Raw genomic sequence first — 17,425 nt, forward strand, 5'->3', positions numbered from 1 at the left:
TTAATCATTCCTTTTGCCTCTGTTAATACCCAAGGTTGCTAAGAGGCTCTGATGCCCCAGTCTGTTGATATGGCTTGTTAAAAAAACTGTCTCCATAGTGATATTGGAGGTGACCTTTCTTCTGAGGCTCCTGGGATTTTGAGGGAGCCCAGACTATACAAAGGGAGTACCAGGCAGGAGCCAAAGCTAAGCCCTCATCAAGAACTTTGAAGTGGTTTGGCTCTTTCTGGGAGAGAGGCCCCATCAGAAGTCCACATTTCTCTCTGCTGTCCAGAGTTGAGAGATTCCCCCTCCCTTCCTTCCTCTTGGAAAAGTCCTTTCCTTTAGTGAAATAAGCCAGAAGCATTAGTGAGTGCTGATGGTCACTGGAACATGTAGACATTCAATAAGGCTGTATACTCCAAGTCTTCTCTTGGGACTCCTGAGCATTTAAATCTTTCCCTTTCCTCAAATCTAGCTTCAAAAAACTCTGTGACATTGTTTTAGAAAGAATAGGACCAAAGATAACTATACGCTGGTTTGGAAACAAGAATACTCCTTAAATACATTCATATTTTTTTTGCTACATTTCTACCTTACCCCAAAACCTTCAATGGCTCCCTACTGTTTATACAATAAAATGCAAACTTATTGGTCTGACATCTGAGGCCCTTCATAATCCAGTGCCAACTTTCCTTTCCAGCTTTATTTCACATTACTTTCCTTCCTGAACTCAGTGTTCCAGCCAAACTGGAAATACCAGCTGTTTTCTAGTTTCATCCTGTATTCTTCCATCACTATATACTTGGATAGACTATTCCCTGTGTTTGCCCTGATGCCTACTGAAATCAGGACCACTGTGGATAGAGCGTTGATTTTGGAGTTAAATAGTCCTAGGTTCAAATCAAATATTAGTTACTAACTGTGTGACCTTGAGCAAGTCACTTAATTTAATAAAAGCATTAGGGGGTTTGACAGTGGCAGAGGAGAGAAGAAAGTGGGGGACATATTCCAGAGAGGTTGCAAAAGTAAATTCGACAAAGGTTGGCAACAGTGTGGATATGAGGGATGAGAGAGAGTGAAAAATGAAGGATGACTCCTCGGTTGTGAGGCTGAACAACGGGAAGGTTGGTGGTGCTCTCTATGGTGATAGGAAAGGTAGGAGATAGGGAAGGTTCAGGGGAAAAATAATGCGTTGAGTTTAAGATGTCTGCTGGACATCCAATGTAAGATGTTTCAAAAGACATCTAGAGATGAATGATTGGAAGTTAACAGAGAGAATGGTACAGAAAAGGTAGATTTGAGAATCATCAGCATAAAGAAGTCAATAAAATCCATGAGAGCTGATAAAACTATCAAGGGAGGGAAAAGAAAAAAAAAGAATTCTAAGGGCATCTCAGGGTATTAGAGGACATAATCTTTTTGCATTTATTTGTATTTTATTTATTTAATGTTTCCCCAGTTCATTCAAAACTATTTTTTAACATTTGTTTTTAAAATTTTTGAGTTCAAGGTTCTCTCCCTTATCTCCACCCACAATTAAGACACCACATGTGAAATTATGCAAAACAATTGTTGTTGTTGTAATGAACACTCAAAGTATCCCCCCTTTCAAGGAAGGGAAGTGCATTTTCTCAAGGAGAGAAAGATTTCTATGTGGGTGGCTGGAAAGGACTCATACCAGTTTTCCTGGAATATGTCAATTCAGTTCAACTCAACAAGCATTTCTTATATGCCTAAGTTTCCTGCATGTATTAAGTCACAATTCCAGACACTTTCTCCCCCAAAAAAAGTTCAAAAAAGGACAAAATCTGAATAGCTCCTATGTTCAAAAAGTTTACAGTTTTCTGAGAGGATACTTCATGGACTGAATAAATACTAGGTAACTTGATAAAACAGATTGCAAAGAAATGAAGGGAATGGGTAGTGACTGAGCTGAGTTTTAGGTGAAGATAAGTATTCTGAGTTTACACCAGTCATATATATTTATAGATTTTGATGGATGGAACATTCCTTAGGAGCATGATAATAAATACTTGTGTTTGTTTAAAAAAAAAGAAGATAAGTATTCTGAGAGACAGAAACAAGAACTGAATACATCCTAAGCATGGAGTGTACCAGATAAGGCATTGGGTAATTGACAAGTTGGAGGAACTGTGAGTATTCTAGTAATAATCTATTCCTATTTTCCCCTCTTCTCAATCTGTGACTATCACTTCTTTCTTTTTGACTCCTGTCACAAAAGACCACCCAGAGCTCCTTTGGTAGCTATATGCTTGTTTCTAGGAAAGAGTGACCAAAAGAGACTAAAAACAAAAGACTAAAGGATGAGAGGGAAGACTAAAGTTTTCTTTTCCTCTAGAGGCAGCTAGGTAGACTAGATAGAGTGCTGGATATCATTGTGACTATTCTAATGGAGCATAAACTCTTGGCAGGTTTTAATAGTATAGAAAGTCCCAATGACCGACTCTATCTGCTAAGAAACTGCCCAACTAGACGTGGAGCGGTTCATCACCAGTAATCGGGCCCCTAAATAATGTCGTATTTGTTAATTGCAATTCATGAAAAAAAAGGATAATACCAAATCAACTTCAGCTGAGACATGATTTGTGGTTCTGGTATCTGGGGCAAGCCCATTGGGAAACTGTCACCAGAAGAGGGAGTAGGATAGACTCGGGGAAGAACTCTTTTGGAATGATTTTTCCCACTCTGTCCTTTTATTGTATCAGGGATATCTTTCTTTCTTTTTTTTCCCCAGGGGTAGCTTTCTTGTGAAACATTTATGTTGGGGTAGAGTTGCACCAGAGTAAAGGTCCCCAGATATCTGACCATAATATAGTCCCTAATCCCCTCTAATCCCTAATAGCTGCCTCTCCTCAACTCTAGGATGAGGCAATAATGATGTGGGGGAAGGGTTTATACTACAGGACAATGAGCAAAGGATGATAAGGTACAGGGACAAGTCCAAGGATTTCTAGACCATGTTGGGTAGGAACACAATTAAACCCTTCTAAAAAGTAGAAATGGTTCTACTTTAATAACCATTTGAAAAGTTACTATAGCTATTACCATTGTCTCTTTAAGAGCCAGAGATACTTGGAGAGTAAGGGTTGTGTAAATTCCTTATTACAAAGACTAATCAAGGTCAACGCAAGATCTGAAAAAAAGAATACTCTTGGGTCAGAATGAGTGCAATGCACCCTCAATAGATCACAAAATGAACAGTTAACAACTCCTACAGAATCCTCTAGGTTTTGAAGAATTGGTAGTACATTTTTTTGTGTAAAAAATGAAAGACTAAAAAAACAAAACTTATAGAGAGTCATAATAATGGGATATGAAAGTACCATCAGTGGGGCTTTATGTCACTATTGTGTAAATATCAGGTCACCTATATGTAGAGTGATTCATCACCGTCCAGAAGTATTTTTGGTCACCACTGTGGCCTGAACAGGGATAATTTATTATTATACCCAAAAGAAGATTGCAAAGTTCATTGGGAAAGAAGCTACAATCCAAAAAACTCAGTATTAGGAAAACAAGATGGGGAGAGGAAAAGAGGTCCTCGGAAGACCTGGAATCAGCAATTAAGACCTCATCATCTATTAGAACACCACAATTTGATATGAGATGATCACCATCAACACACAATCAGAAAGGCAATAATTTGTTCGGTTAAGAATATGTTAAGAAAGACAGCCCCATCAAAAGGAGAGTTAGTTTGGAGTAAGTTCATATCCAAGGAACTGCATTAGTCAAGAAACAAATACAATTATCTTGTTCACATCATGATTTACCCCATCAAGATTTCAATATATTGCAAGTTGTCAAAAAACCCAAGAATTTGGGGGGAGTTTTGTGGAAGACACAGGTGACACACAAAGACAACACTAAAAAAGTTTAGAAACTCTGAAATGTATAAAATATGTATATAGTATTGTGTAAGATAACAACATCTTTTTTTTTTTATTTAATAGCCTTTTATTTACAGGTTATATGCATGGATAACTTTACAGCGTTAACAATTGCCAAACCTCTTGTTCCAATTTTTCACCTCTTAGCCCCCACCCCCTCCCCTAGATGGCAGGATGACCAGTAGATGTTAAATACATTAAAATATAAATTAGAAACACAATAAGTATACATGACCAAACCGTTATTTTGCTGTACAAAAAGAATCAGACTCTGAAATATTGTACAATTAGCTTGTGAAGGAAATTAAAAATGCAGGTGGGCATAAATATAGGGATTGGGAATTCAATGTAATGGTTTTTAGAAGATAACAACATCTTAATCCCATAACAATTCAGACCTTTTTTTTTTGGCATGAAAGGAAGACCAAAAATTGCAGGGATGGCAGGTCTTGCACCCCTAACCTGCCCTCCTCCCTTGTAGAACTGTAGTATGAAGCCCAAGATTGCCAACAAGAATTGAAGCAAGACAACAGAATTTTACTGAAAATTTTTGATATTCAGAGAATATTGCAGAGATTTGAAACAAAAATCAAACAGAAATTCACTAACCAAACAGAAAAGCTTCAATGTTATCTCATGATAAATTTAGCTGGAGAAAAAAAAATTGCAAAGGGAAGTAGAGCAAAGTTCAAGATTTTCAAGAAATAAAACAATCCATCAGCTAGATACAAAAGAGCTATTAAAAGGTACAAGGAAAGAAACTGTTACATTGAAACAGCAGTTCAAGAATGATGTTGCTTGGCTTGTTTTTTCTTCAGCATAGAGCTCCTGCTGAAGGTGTTGCTTCCAGGAAAGCAGATGTTACATCTAGGAATTCAACAACTTTGCCTAGGAAGAGCCTGGTCAGGTAAGAGGAGGAAGGCTGAACCTGGAGGCTGTACCTTTCTTGTCTAGAATCCCAGCTAGACAGTCCCTAGAGAAAAGAAACAAACCACAGAAATTAGAAACATTGCTAGTGTGGCTATAAGTAGAAACAGAATTAGAACTATCCAACGTATACATAGGCTAAATTATGATGTTGCAAAAGAAATGGTTATACTGATGTGGTACAGCCCTTAGGAATGATGTGAACTCCAGCCATTGTCAGCCTTATGAAACATAAAAGGAGACCACATTCCTGGGACAGTTATCTTGTCAGCATGACTGAAGCTTGCTCAAAACAGCTAATTAGTAGGGATCTTGCAGATAAGGACTCTCCCTTTCCCAGAGCAGGGAAGATACTCTAGTCCTACAAGTAAACTTTGGGACCAAAGCACTCTCATTATCTTGTATAGCATATCCCACTTCCTGCATTCCCATCCAGCAACTGCTGAGACAGACGCAGTGCACATCTAAGTTTGCTCCCAACTAAGACCCTCCCTAACTCCTACCTAACTCTCTAGACCCATCCTTACTTCCCCTCTCCCTTTTCACATCTAACCATTAAATAGCATCCCTTCACTCACAACCCAGAGCTAGATCATCTTGATCTGCCAGTTTTTGCCCTTTTTACAAAAATGAAAGAATTTGTGGCTATGAGAAGTCTTTGTGAGTTTTTCATATTCCAAGCCACTCTCCCAGAATTTGGCGCTTCAATTCTGTTAGGTGTAATTCATTGTTGAATTATATATAATTTTGTTTTGTATCTTTTGTTGTTATAGTATCTTATTATTCTATTTAACTATTGCTGTTCTCAACATTTTTAGTGTTCTATTGTTTTTCTCCTTATTTAAATTATCCTGTCAAGTGGTGCCTTGCATTATGACCATTATATTGTATTTAATAATAACATGGATTTGATGTACTTCCAAATGATTTTCAGGAAATTAAAAATTTTAGCTAAGGAGCCATATGTAACATCTTTTTTTTAAAGAATGTTTTTTTTTTCTCAATTACATATAAGAATAATTTTTAATGCTTTTTTTTAGTTCTTAATTCCTTTTCTCCCTCCCTACCCACCTCTTTGAAAAAGTAAGCACTTTTTTGAATTAATTTATTTATTATTTTTTAAATTAAATTTAATTTTTTTATTATAGCTTTTTATTTACAAGACATATACACGGGTAATTTTTCAGCATTGACCCTTGCAAAATCTTCTGTTCCAACTTTTCCCCTCCTTTCCCCCACCCCCTCCCCTAGATGGTAGGTAGTCCCATACTTGTTAAATATATTAAAGTATATGTTAAATACAATATATGTATACATATTTATACAGTTATCCTGCTGCACAAGAAAAATCGGATTTAGAAATAAGGTAAAAATAAGAGAAGGAAAACAAAATTGCAAGCGGATAAAAACAGAAGGAGAGGAAATGCTATGTTGTGGTCCACACTCATTTCCCATAGTTCTTTCTCTGGGTGTAGCTGGTTCTCTTCATTATTGAACAATTGGAACTCCTTTGGTTCATCTCATTGTTGAAGAGGGCCACATCCATCAGAATTGATTATCCTATAGTATTGTTAGTGAAGTGTATAATGATCTCCTGATTCTGCTCACTTCACTCAGCATCAGTTCATGTAAGTCTCTCTAGGCCTTTCTGAAATCATCCTGCTGGTCATTTCTTACAGAACAATAATATTCCATAACATCCATATACCACAACTTATTCAGCCATTCTCCAATTGATGGACATCCATTCAATTTCCAGTTTCTAGCCACTACAAACAGGGCTGCCACAAACATTTTTGCACATAGAGGTCCCTTTACCTTCTTTAAGATCTCTTTGGGATATGAGCCCAGTAGAAACAAAAATAAGCACTTTGATATAGAATATACATGTGCAGTAATGCAAAACATATTTCCACATTAAGCAAAAAAGAACAGAGAAAAATAAAAAATGCAGGAAAAATAAAGTTTTAATCTGTATTTCTCTAAATCAATAGTGTTTCAGAACATTTTTTTTCAAATGACTACAGATAACTTTTATTTCTTCTTCTGAAAACTATTCATATTCTTTATGAATTATGAATGATATCCTTCATATTGTTTATCAATTGGTGAATGACTTATATTCTTATAAATTTGACTCAGTTCTCTATATTTAAGAAATGAAGCTTTTATAAAGGAAACTTGATATAAACCTTTCCCCTCCCAGTTTCCTGCTTTCCCTCTAATCTTGGCTGTTCTGGTTTCAAGTGTGAAAATCTTTTTAATTTAATGTAATCAAAAGTATCCATTTTACATCCCATAATACTAGCTCATGTTTGGTCATAATCTTTCTCTTATTTGCATATCTTACAGATAAAGAATTTGATGCTTTCTTAATTTGCTTATATCACCCTTTATTTCAAAATCATATACCCATTTTTACCTTATGTTGATATATGGTGTGAAATGTCTCTTCCTAATTTCTGACAAACTGCTTTTCAATTTTCTAAGCAATTTTTGTCAGTGAATTCTTTAGTTTAAATCTTTGGGTTTATCAAATATTGGATTACTATGCCAATTACTTCTATGTATTACATATTTAATCTATTCCACTGATTCATCACTTTATTTGTTAGCCAGTATCAGATTATTTTGATGATTACTACTTTGTAATAGAATTTGATTTGGTACTAATAGGGCATTTTCCTTCATATTTTTAAAAAATAATTTCCTTCATATTTTTGATCTTTTGTTCTTCAAGATGAATTTTGTTATTATTTTTTTCTATTTCTGACACTGAATAAGTAAATTAATTTAAGTAGAATTGTCATCTTTATTATATTGGCTTGGCTTACCCTTGAGCAATTAACATTTCTCCAGTTTGCATCTGACTTTATAATATGTAAAAAGTTTTTTGTAATTGTGTTCATATAGTCCTTGGGCATAACATCTTTTCCAAAAATGCTTTTTTTAAGGAAGCTATATTTCTCTAAGAGCAGAAAGTTTTGAAGAATAACATTTTAAATTATTTTTTTATGAGAGAGTTCTGTAATGGCAGTTTGGGAGAAACTGAGAAGAGAGAATTAATAGAAATGCTTTGAGAGAAACTGGGGGAAAAACAGAAAGAGGATGAAGAAACACTTTATTAGAACTGATTAAATCATATTGTGAAGAAATATTACAAAGAGAAATCTATGAGGAATGAGTCTGGAGAGAGATTTTTAAGACAGATAACTTGAGGGAAACTGTAGAGAAGAAAAGAGAAAGAAGTTAAAAAAAAACTTTCATTCTTAATAAAGGTGTTTTAACTTTTAACTAGAGCAAAGAATGAAGACTTTTGAGGAGAAACCTTGCTTGGTATTTTGAGTATAGTGAATGGTGAACTATGGACTCTCATCATTTCCTAAAAAAAGTATAGTCAGTGTAAGATACTGCCCACAAGAGGAGGCCAAAGGAATCAAAAAAGCCCAGAAACCAACTCAGCCAGAAAATACTTGATCTCTTTGCTGAGTGGAAAAACATGAAAGCCAATGGCAACATAGGTTTAAAATATAAATTAGTTTGCAAAATCTTACAGAGGAAGATAGTGGAAGGTTATGAGGAGAATAACAACCTCATAAAGGGCTAAGTAGAAGAGGAAATAAATCTGTACAAAGTTTGACATGAGCTCTGATTAAGCTAGATAATCCCAACATTTAGAGATAAAAGTGCACAGAGGATAACAGATTAAAAAATGGATCATATCTGTTAATTTTTCTATAACAGCTTTTCTATAACAACATTTTTAATAATAGTAGAAATATCACTTTTAGATTCTAGCACCTAGTGTGGTGCTAGAGGAAATAGAAAAAGCAATAAGTAAGACAGAGATTGAAAGAGCAACTGGGATAGACCAACTGTATGCAGGAGAATTGATATATGTTTGAATCTCTGTTTCGTTTTACTTAACTCCAGTGCCACCTTCTGTAGGTGGCATTTCCTGGTTTCCCCTTCTCCCTCCAACTATTAATGCCTTCACTTCCAAAGTTAACTTGTGACTGCTTTGTACATGCTATTTTAATTGTATTGCTTAAATACTATCTTAATAATTTTAAAAATTCTTGTTATCACTTTGGATGGAAAATGTCATCCTTATCCAGAGAGAGAACTATGGAGACTGAATGTAAATCCACACATGCTATGTTCATTTTGTTTTTTTCCTTGTGGTTTTTTTCTTTTGTTCTGATTTTTCTCTCTCAACATGATTCATATGGAAATAGTAAAAAATGATTGTACATGGATAACAAAAAAAAAGTTGTTTTACATGTAACTGGAGAAAAGAAAAAAAGAAAAAAATTATCTATCATTTAAAATACTTACGTGTATATGTTGATGTATATGTGTGTGTGTGTGTGTGTGTGTGTGTGTGTGTATCTTCCTCATAGTAATGCAAAATCCTTGAGGACAAGGATTTTTCTTTATGTGTCCAAAACTTAGCATAGTAATATATATTCAGTATGTAGTACTGGCACATACATAATTTAATAAATGTTGGGTATAGCTTGTTTGTATTAAGACCCAGGAGAACTTTCTCAAGAGCACTTACTCTGACAAGCTACACACAGGAAAAATCAAATAGATGAAAATTGCTTCTTACCTAGCTATGACAAACAGATAAATAAGAAGACTGTTGAATTAGTCATCAGCACATAGATATTGGGCAGGAACTACACATGGCCAATAAATTTGACTTAAAACTGAATAGGAAGCAACATGATAAAGTAAAAGCAATTATGGATTTGGAGTCAAGGGATCTTGGTTCAATGCCTTGCACAAAGTAAGTGCTCAATTGATGTTTGTCAAATTCAGCTGAATAGGTCTAGTTTCCTGTTCCTCTTCCCCTTCTCTCCCCTTCTGCCTCATTTATATACACATCCCAATGACATACCCAACACCCTTCTTGGAACCCAAGTATTCAACTGACTCGAGCAGGAAACAATGATTCCCTTGAGGAGAGATACTTCATTACCCTGTCCAGAACCAACAGGGTCCTGATGGATCAAAAAAATACATTTCCCTGCAATGAAACATCACTTTACATTGAAACCCATTACAATGAGGTCCCATGAGAGGATGCCAGGGCCCCAGGGCTCACGGTCAGTAGAGGGAACCATTCCCTTTGAAGTGGTCCCAGCTGCAAAGAAAAATGGTCTGTTCTGGAAAAGGCTTTCATCAGCTGAGCATTTCTTTCGTCCTTGGATCAATGCCAATTTTCCTGCTGGCAAAGAGGTCTGTGGCCAAGGCCCAGTGCTCAATCAATCTGGGAATATCATGAGACAGCAATGTGCATTAGGAAGGCCATCTTGGGCTAAAAGGAGTCTTATCTGAGCCCCCGATTACAGGCAGCAATCAGATCTCAGTAAAGCAACTAGAAACTTCATGACACAATGAATACCCAGCAATTCAGGTCAAGGCTTCCTTCTTTCCTTACCAAGATGATGCACCTTATTCATGGAACCTTGTTCTTCCCAGGTTCGAAAGTAGGGAACCAGGTGGAGCACAGTTACTAGTTTCTAGGATAAGATGCTTTTTCATGCCCTCATCTTACTGGAAATCCAGGCTTTGGAATCAGACATACCTGGGTTCAGGTCCTGCTTCTCACACAGCTTGATGTCCCTTTGTTTGTTTTTAATATATGTTTTCCCTCCAATGGAATGTAATGATGCTCCTTGAGGCCATATGGATCCTCCTAACTTTAAAGCCAGTATTCTATCCACTGGGCCAGCTAGCTGCCCTCAAGAATTTTTTTTTTTTGCTTGTCTTTGTATTTACTGTGCAATGACTAAGTAATTTGAGGACTCTGTGCAAGTTAATTCACAATCAGTGCATTAAGCCAAAGCTTCTTAAACTGTGGGTCAGGACACTATATGAGGTTGAGTAACAATGTGAGGGCCATGAAATTTATGATTAGTATAGCTATTTTATATACCTATATATCCAAGGGCATGTAAAAATTTCTCGGGCAAAAAAGGGTCATGAGTGAAAAGAGTTTTTAAAAATCCTGCTGTAGGATGATTTCAGCGAGGCCTGGAGAGACTGATATGAACTGATGCTAAGTGAAATGAGTAGAACCAGAAGAACATAGTATAAAGCAATAGCAAGATTATATGAGGATCAATTCTAATGTGGCTCTTTTCAATAGTAAGATGCTTGAGGACAGTTTCAGTGATTTTGTGATGAAGAGAGCCATCTGCACCCAGAGAGAGAACTGTGGGAACTGAGTGCGGATCACAACATGGTATTTTCACCTTTTTGTTGTTGTTTGCTTGTGTTTTGTTTTTTCATTTTTTTCCTTTTTGATCTGATTTTTCTTGTGCAGCAACTTAATTGTACAAATATGCATACTTATATTGGATTTAACATATATTTTTTACCATGTTAACATATATTAGATTACTTTCTGGGGAAAGGGGGGAGAAGGGGGGGAAATTGGAACACAAAGTTTTGCAAGGGTCAATGTTGAAAAATTATCCATGCATATGTTTTGAAAATTAAAAAGCTTTAATAAAAGATGGAAATAATAAATACAAAACTATAATAAAAAGCCCTGCTTTAAACAACTAAAGACTATACAGTTAACTCTGTTTGCCTCAGTTTCTTTATCTGTAAAATGAACTGAAGAAGGAAATAGCAAAGTATATGATATTGATCTCTGCCAAGAACTCCCCAAGTGGAGTCATGAAGAGTCAGACAAGATCGAAGAAGAACAAAGATTAGAGGTTGCAGAGGTGGCCAACCATGTTAGTAAAGGGATCCATCTCATATGCCAGTTCTTTATATCAATGAAGTCAAGGGTCCAGTTTTTGTCTATCTCTTATTCTTTTAAGACAAGTCAAATAGACATTTGCCCAACATCTACTGGGCATTGTGCTAAGAGTAGGGTATACAAAGAAAGACAAAGGTATTTCCTTTTCTCACCCTAGCTCAAATCTAAAGGTCACATTTTCCATTTTGTGAGCACCAAGGAAGGACAATACAAAACTACTCATCTTTGTGATTTTAAGCTGTAACTGGGGAGACACAAAACACAGTCTCATAAAAAACAAATTTAGGACTCCCTACAGCATTATAGCTGCAAGTGTCAATAATCAAAGAGCTGATGGGACTAAAGGAGAATGAACTCCAATGTAGAAGGCCAGGGTTAGTCAAAGAAGACTATTGGATCTACATTAAAATGGGGGAGTTACATTGCAGTGAGAAGATAAAATGAGTAATTATAAAGGGCTGAAACTCTGAATAGGTACACTGGAAAATCAGACAACGGAGCACTTAAGGCTAATTACCATATAATACAACACAATAACTATTAGCATATGCTTGGAAAAATGGCTCTTCTCACTATTCCTGCTGGCTTCATCTTTTGGTGTATACAAATAATAGGAGGAGGGATTCGGGGGTGGAGTGAGACAAGCCAGAGTCACTTTGGAGGAGGATGAGGAGAAGGGAGGTTGGTGGAGAGCTTGTGGCAGTTTTGTCCATCTCCTTCACTTCTTCCTCTAAAGACCAAGGATTTTTGCTTATCCTGACTCTGGCTGATTCTGAGGCCTCCAGGGAGCTAACCCGGACTTAACAAGTAACTCTTGGACTTGGGATAAGCAAACATGAAGGGGAAGCTCATTGGAGGTACTCTTGGCAAAAAAGAGGTACCAAGAGATTTCTACAATGCTTGTCAATGCTACAGATTTGGAGGTAGAGAGAATAGGAATTATCCAGTGTCTCTTTTGCAGGAGACAAGGCCAAGAAGAGGAGAAGCCTTGGTGTAGGGGAAGAAGCTTAGGAGGGTGCTATTCATGCTCTCTAAATTTCCTATATTCTAAGTCAAATTCAGTCAAGGGAGGTGCTTTGGAAGAAACATGCTCCTTAGATGGCACTGCTGCTGTGCTCAGAACTCTCCAACCTGGGCCAAAGCCCAAATGGTTTGCTCTAATTAAGGTTCTGCTATAATAGGAAGAAGTGGAGAAAATCATTAGGCTCTTAAACATTAGATTCTGAGTTAACAGACCTGGAGTCTACTCCTAGCTCTGCCATTAATGAATATGGAATTCCAGGCAATTATTTAATTTCTTTTTGGTGGGTGGGGAAGCAATCAGGATTAAGCAACTTGCCCATAGTTACACAGCTAATAAGTATCTGAGATCGATCGCATGTGAACTCGGGTCTTCCTGATTTCAGGTCTAGTGCTCTATCCATTGCAATACCTAGCTGCCTCAGGTAATTTAATTTCTTTGAGTTACTGCTTCCTTCTTCTCAAACAGGAATAATAATAATTTATCATATTTGATTCATGTTGTTAGAAGGCTCTAGTAAAATAAGAGGTATGAAAGGGGCAGCTAGGTGGTGGAGTGGAGAGAGCATTCACCCTGAAGTCAGGAGGACCTGAATTCAAATGTGACCATGGGCAAATCAGTTAACCTCAATTGCCTTGTGTGAGGGATAGGGAGAGGGAAAAGAAGAGGAGAAAGGGATAGGGGAAAGAGGAAGAAAAAGAAAGGGGAAAAGAGGAAGAAGGGGAAAGGGGGTGGGAGGAGAAAGGGAAGAGAAAAGAAGGGGGAGTGGGAGAGAGAAAAGGGGAAAGGGAAGGATGGGGGAGGGGAAGAAATAGAGGATGAGGAAGAGCATGATATCATCCTTATATGCTCTCCCTTATTCATATGTATTGCATTAAATTCTGATAATATCAAGGGATGGTTCCCTCCAAAGAATTATCTTTCCTTTGGTATAGGTTCATAATGTTATAGATTTAGAGGTAGAAGGGAGGCAGAAAAGCCGAGATTCATACATCACCTTGTACATTTATAACTGTATGACCCTGGAAAAATCATTTACTCTCTCTGCCTTAATTTCTTTATTTTTAAAATGAAGGGTTGAACTCAATGGACTTGTGTGTCCCTTTCAGTTCTAAATCCCTGTTTTTATTCTTTCCATGTTACACCCATTCTTATGATGCATAAGACCCAACTCTTTGCAGCATAATTTTTCATGAGTGTGGCTTATCTTCCCTACTAGGTTGTCTTTTTCTTGATATAAACATTTCTGTATTTTTTCACAGTGCTTAGTAGATGATCAATAAAATATATGCTAAGTGAATGAATAAATAAAATTCTTGGGAATGATATAAAATGAAAACTGAGGAAGATACTATATCCTACCCCCTACTCAAAACTTAGGTCCTTGACACACCATATCTAATTTAAGTTTCTCTTAAAGCAAACATCTACTTTACTGCCAGTAAAAATTGTGGGAAATTTCTTTTTTGGACTTTTGGGATGTTACCAACTGAATAGTTGTTGATCAAAACATTTGGTTGGGTTTTGTTTTTATTTTTTTTAATCTGGTAAAGATCTATATAAAGAAAGTCAAAGAGAGAAATAGAGAAAGGGAGGAGGAAATGACAAAGGGGATAATGGTGGAAAGAGATGAGGTGTTAGTAGTAACCTTTTAGTGTCCCAAAGCATCCTAAGGGTATGACATTAATCCTGCTTATGTGCAGCTGGCTCCAAAACACAAGAAGCACATGCACTCCTAACCACAGGTCTTCCTCACACCAAGTAAATAAAATATTTCCGCCCCCTGCTTTTGCTCCTCTTCATAGCATCCCTGTAGCCATCTTCCCTGCTCTGGCTCCTACAACAGCTTCAGCTGATGCTGCCCAGTCAGCTCACCTGCGGTCCAGTTTTCTTCCCTGAGCTCTAATTTAGGAGGCTGGGGCTCCCACTCTGGGCTCCCAGCCCCTGGACTGGCCATTAATAATTGGACAGGCCAGTTTCATAACCCACCAGAGGCCCCTGGCAGCTAGAGATTCCTCTGACTCCCCTTTTTATTTTTTAAAGACTTCAACCACAAGGTCCCAGCTTTCAGAGTTATGCCATGAACTCTCATACATCACTTTTAGATGAAAAGAAACAATGGAAGAACTGAGAAATACTTGGAAAGATAAATAGCCTTGTTGAACATAAAAGAATCAATTCTGCCTCTCCTTCCTCCTCCCCTTCAACCTCCAAATTTATAGTGCTTACCTTTTAAAACTAGCTCTATTCCCGGGTGTAAAGCAGCATTTTGGACCCAGACTACTTCAACTAATAAGGGTTTGGGGAGGCATGAAGCCTCTGTACAGAATTACTTACCTTTCCTTCACCTTGTAGCCACCTGTATCTAATGAAAGTGGGGAACAAAAACAAGGCAAAAAGGATTTTAGCCAGTCTTGATATCATACCTGTTATATACTTGGAACACTTGAGCCTTTAAAGTCAGGCTAAAAGCAAGGCTTTTTAAACCCTTTTGAGTGTCAGTGGCCCCCATTATCACTCTGGTGAAGCCAGAAAAAAAAAAAAGAAAATTTCTTATATTTGTAAGTGCATAAGAAACATACATGGGACTGCAAAGGAAAATACAGAGAATAAAATATTAAAAACACAACAAAACAATATTCTTGACTGCAGGTTAAGACTTACTCAACCAAAAGAATTTTAAAAAAATGTGATGGTCAGAACCTCTTAAGAAAAATAGGTAGTCCTTGTCCTTTATTCTGGAAGAGGACCATGACATCAGGGAAGTGAGATCATGACTAGCAAGTATATTAGATTGAAGTGAGGGAGGGATGTGCAAAATCACCAGCCTCACTTTCTCCTTCAGAGCCAGATATAGATCAGGACAATTAAAGATGGTCATGGATGCCTTTAGGATAGAAGAAAGGACTAGACTGTGTTGACCACACTGGAGCTATCCTAGAGGAAGAACAATGTAAGAAAAGAATAGTCCATTTAGAACTAAAGGACATGGGTCCAAATCATAGCTTTGTCACTTCCTGTTCATGTAACTTTAGTCATTTAACCTCCTTGGCCTTGGTTTCCCCACTTATAAAATGAGGTTGCTGAGTGAGATAATCTTTAAGGTCCCCCTCAGTTCTTAATTCTATGATCCTTTGACTATGTGAAGTAACTTCCTAGTGGTTAGGTCTAGGAAAGAGGAGCATGGAAAGGATGTAAGCTATCAGAAGTCATTCTCAACCTAGACAACTTCCAAATTATTGGCTCACTTGGGCCCTTTCATCTTCATTTAACTACCTTCTTCCCACCTATAAAATTAGCCAGCTTCCTATTGCCCCTTTACACAAGAAATAAAGCATTTGGAGGCCCATGGGCAATCTTCAGATGTGAAAGCTTAGAGAAGATAATCACTAATGCTTCTTACAGTTAAAATTTCTCTTTATACAGCTGAGCCTTTGGAGAGAACCAACTGAAAAAGCAATAACAAGAATTTCTTTTTTTCCTAAAGTACTAAAAGGGGAAATCTAAAAATATCCCTGCAGAAAAGCACTTTGTAATCTCCAAATATTTGCAAGGACCAGCCTCTCTCTTTAGTCATTAAGTTTCCAACAAGCTAATCTTCTGTTCTTAAAAATTATTTGTTTTATATACATTCTTGATTTTAGTAACCATACCTAATGACCACCTTTACTTTTCCTTCTTTCTTGTTATTTCAAAATGGTAGAAGACAGAGCTCCTAGGCCCTTCACTTGGAGAAACTCTTCAGGGATCAACATTATCCCTCCAGTCTTACATGAATGTTCCCCATGTAACGAAGGCCTTGAATAATTTGGCTCACAATGATTCCTTCATCTGGTCTGTTATTCTCCTTTCACTCCACTGTATCATGAACTGATTTCCACTTTCTGAAAAATTATGGAGAAGAAATATTACAGATTTACTGCAAATACAAAATCCACTCAGAAACTGAGAAATGTGACATGTACAAATGAACATTGGTGGAAAGAGGTACGTGTGAGAGAAATGAGTCAGATATACCTCGGCCCTAAATGCTCCCATTTTTAGAAAATACTGCTGTGAGGTTTCAATATTAGATTTGAGGTTGTGTGGCTAACCTTACCAAGGTTAACTAAACTCTTAGAGCTTTGGAAATCCGCCACTAGGTGAATCTCAGTGTCTATTTCTGCTCATGTAAGCCCAGAAATGTGGGTGGGATTGAAAGAAACCGGTATATAATAAACAGTTGACTCATTTTTTCCCCTTGGAAAATAGACTTTTTTATTAAACTAACAGTAAATGTACTATTTAAAGTGATATTATTAAAATATCTTTGAGAGATAACCCACGCAACTCAACATCAATTAATGTAACTAACAAGAAAGATACTTTATGCTCTGATACACCTTTCAGGTCAGAACACTTCTTTGAATGAGCTACAAAATCAACCAATCCATCAGAACAAGGTATAAAATAGATGTGAGCAATTCCTAGGCACTTTTATTAAATTAATCAGTACATCAAGTGTGAAAACTAGGTGCAAATAGGTCTTTGATCAATTTGGAAGGAAGAAAATGTTTTTTTGAGCCACTGGATGAAATGGTGTTATACAGAAAGTACATTGGGACTGATTGAAAGAAATAGACACATCTCTGGCTCTTTGTAGGAGCATACCTCTGAGATACTACAAGTTTAGGTCTAGGCTACCATAATAAAGCAAATATCAAAATAAAGTGAATCACACAGAGTTTTGGTTTCCCACTGTATATAAAAGTTATGTTTATACTATATTATAGTCTATATTTGTACTATATTATAGTCTAG

General features: G+C 36.8%; 1 long non-coding RNA gene across 1 annotated transcript in view; it reads left to right on the forward strand.

The window, feature by feature from the left end:
* Positions 1–4,215: 4,215 nt before the first annotated feature.
* LOC116420198 overlaps positions 4,216–17,425 on the forward strand; it is a 33,395-nt gene continuing 20,185 nt past the window's right edge. The window contains exon 1 of the long non-coding RNA XR_004230478.1: positions 4,216–4,800. This is a non-coding gene — a long non-coding RNA (uncharacterized LOC116420198). The remainder of the gene's footprint in view (positions 4,801–17,425) is intronic.

Source organism: Sarcophilus harrisii, chromosome 1 (assembly GCF_902635505.1).
Source record: "Sarcophilus harrisii chromosome 1, mSarHar1.11, whole genome shotgun sequence".
NCBI lineage: Eukaryota > Metazoa > Chordata > Mammalia > Dasyuromorphia > Dasyuridae > Sarcophilus > Sarcophilus harrisii.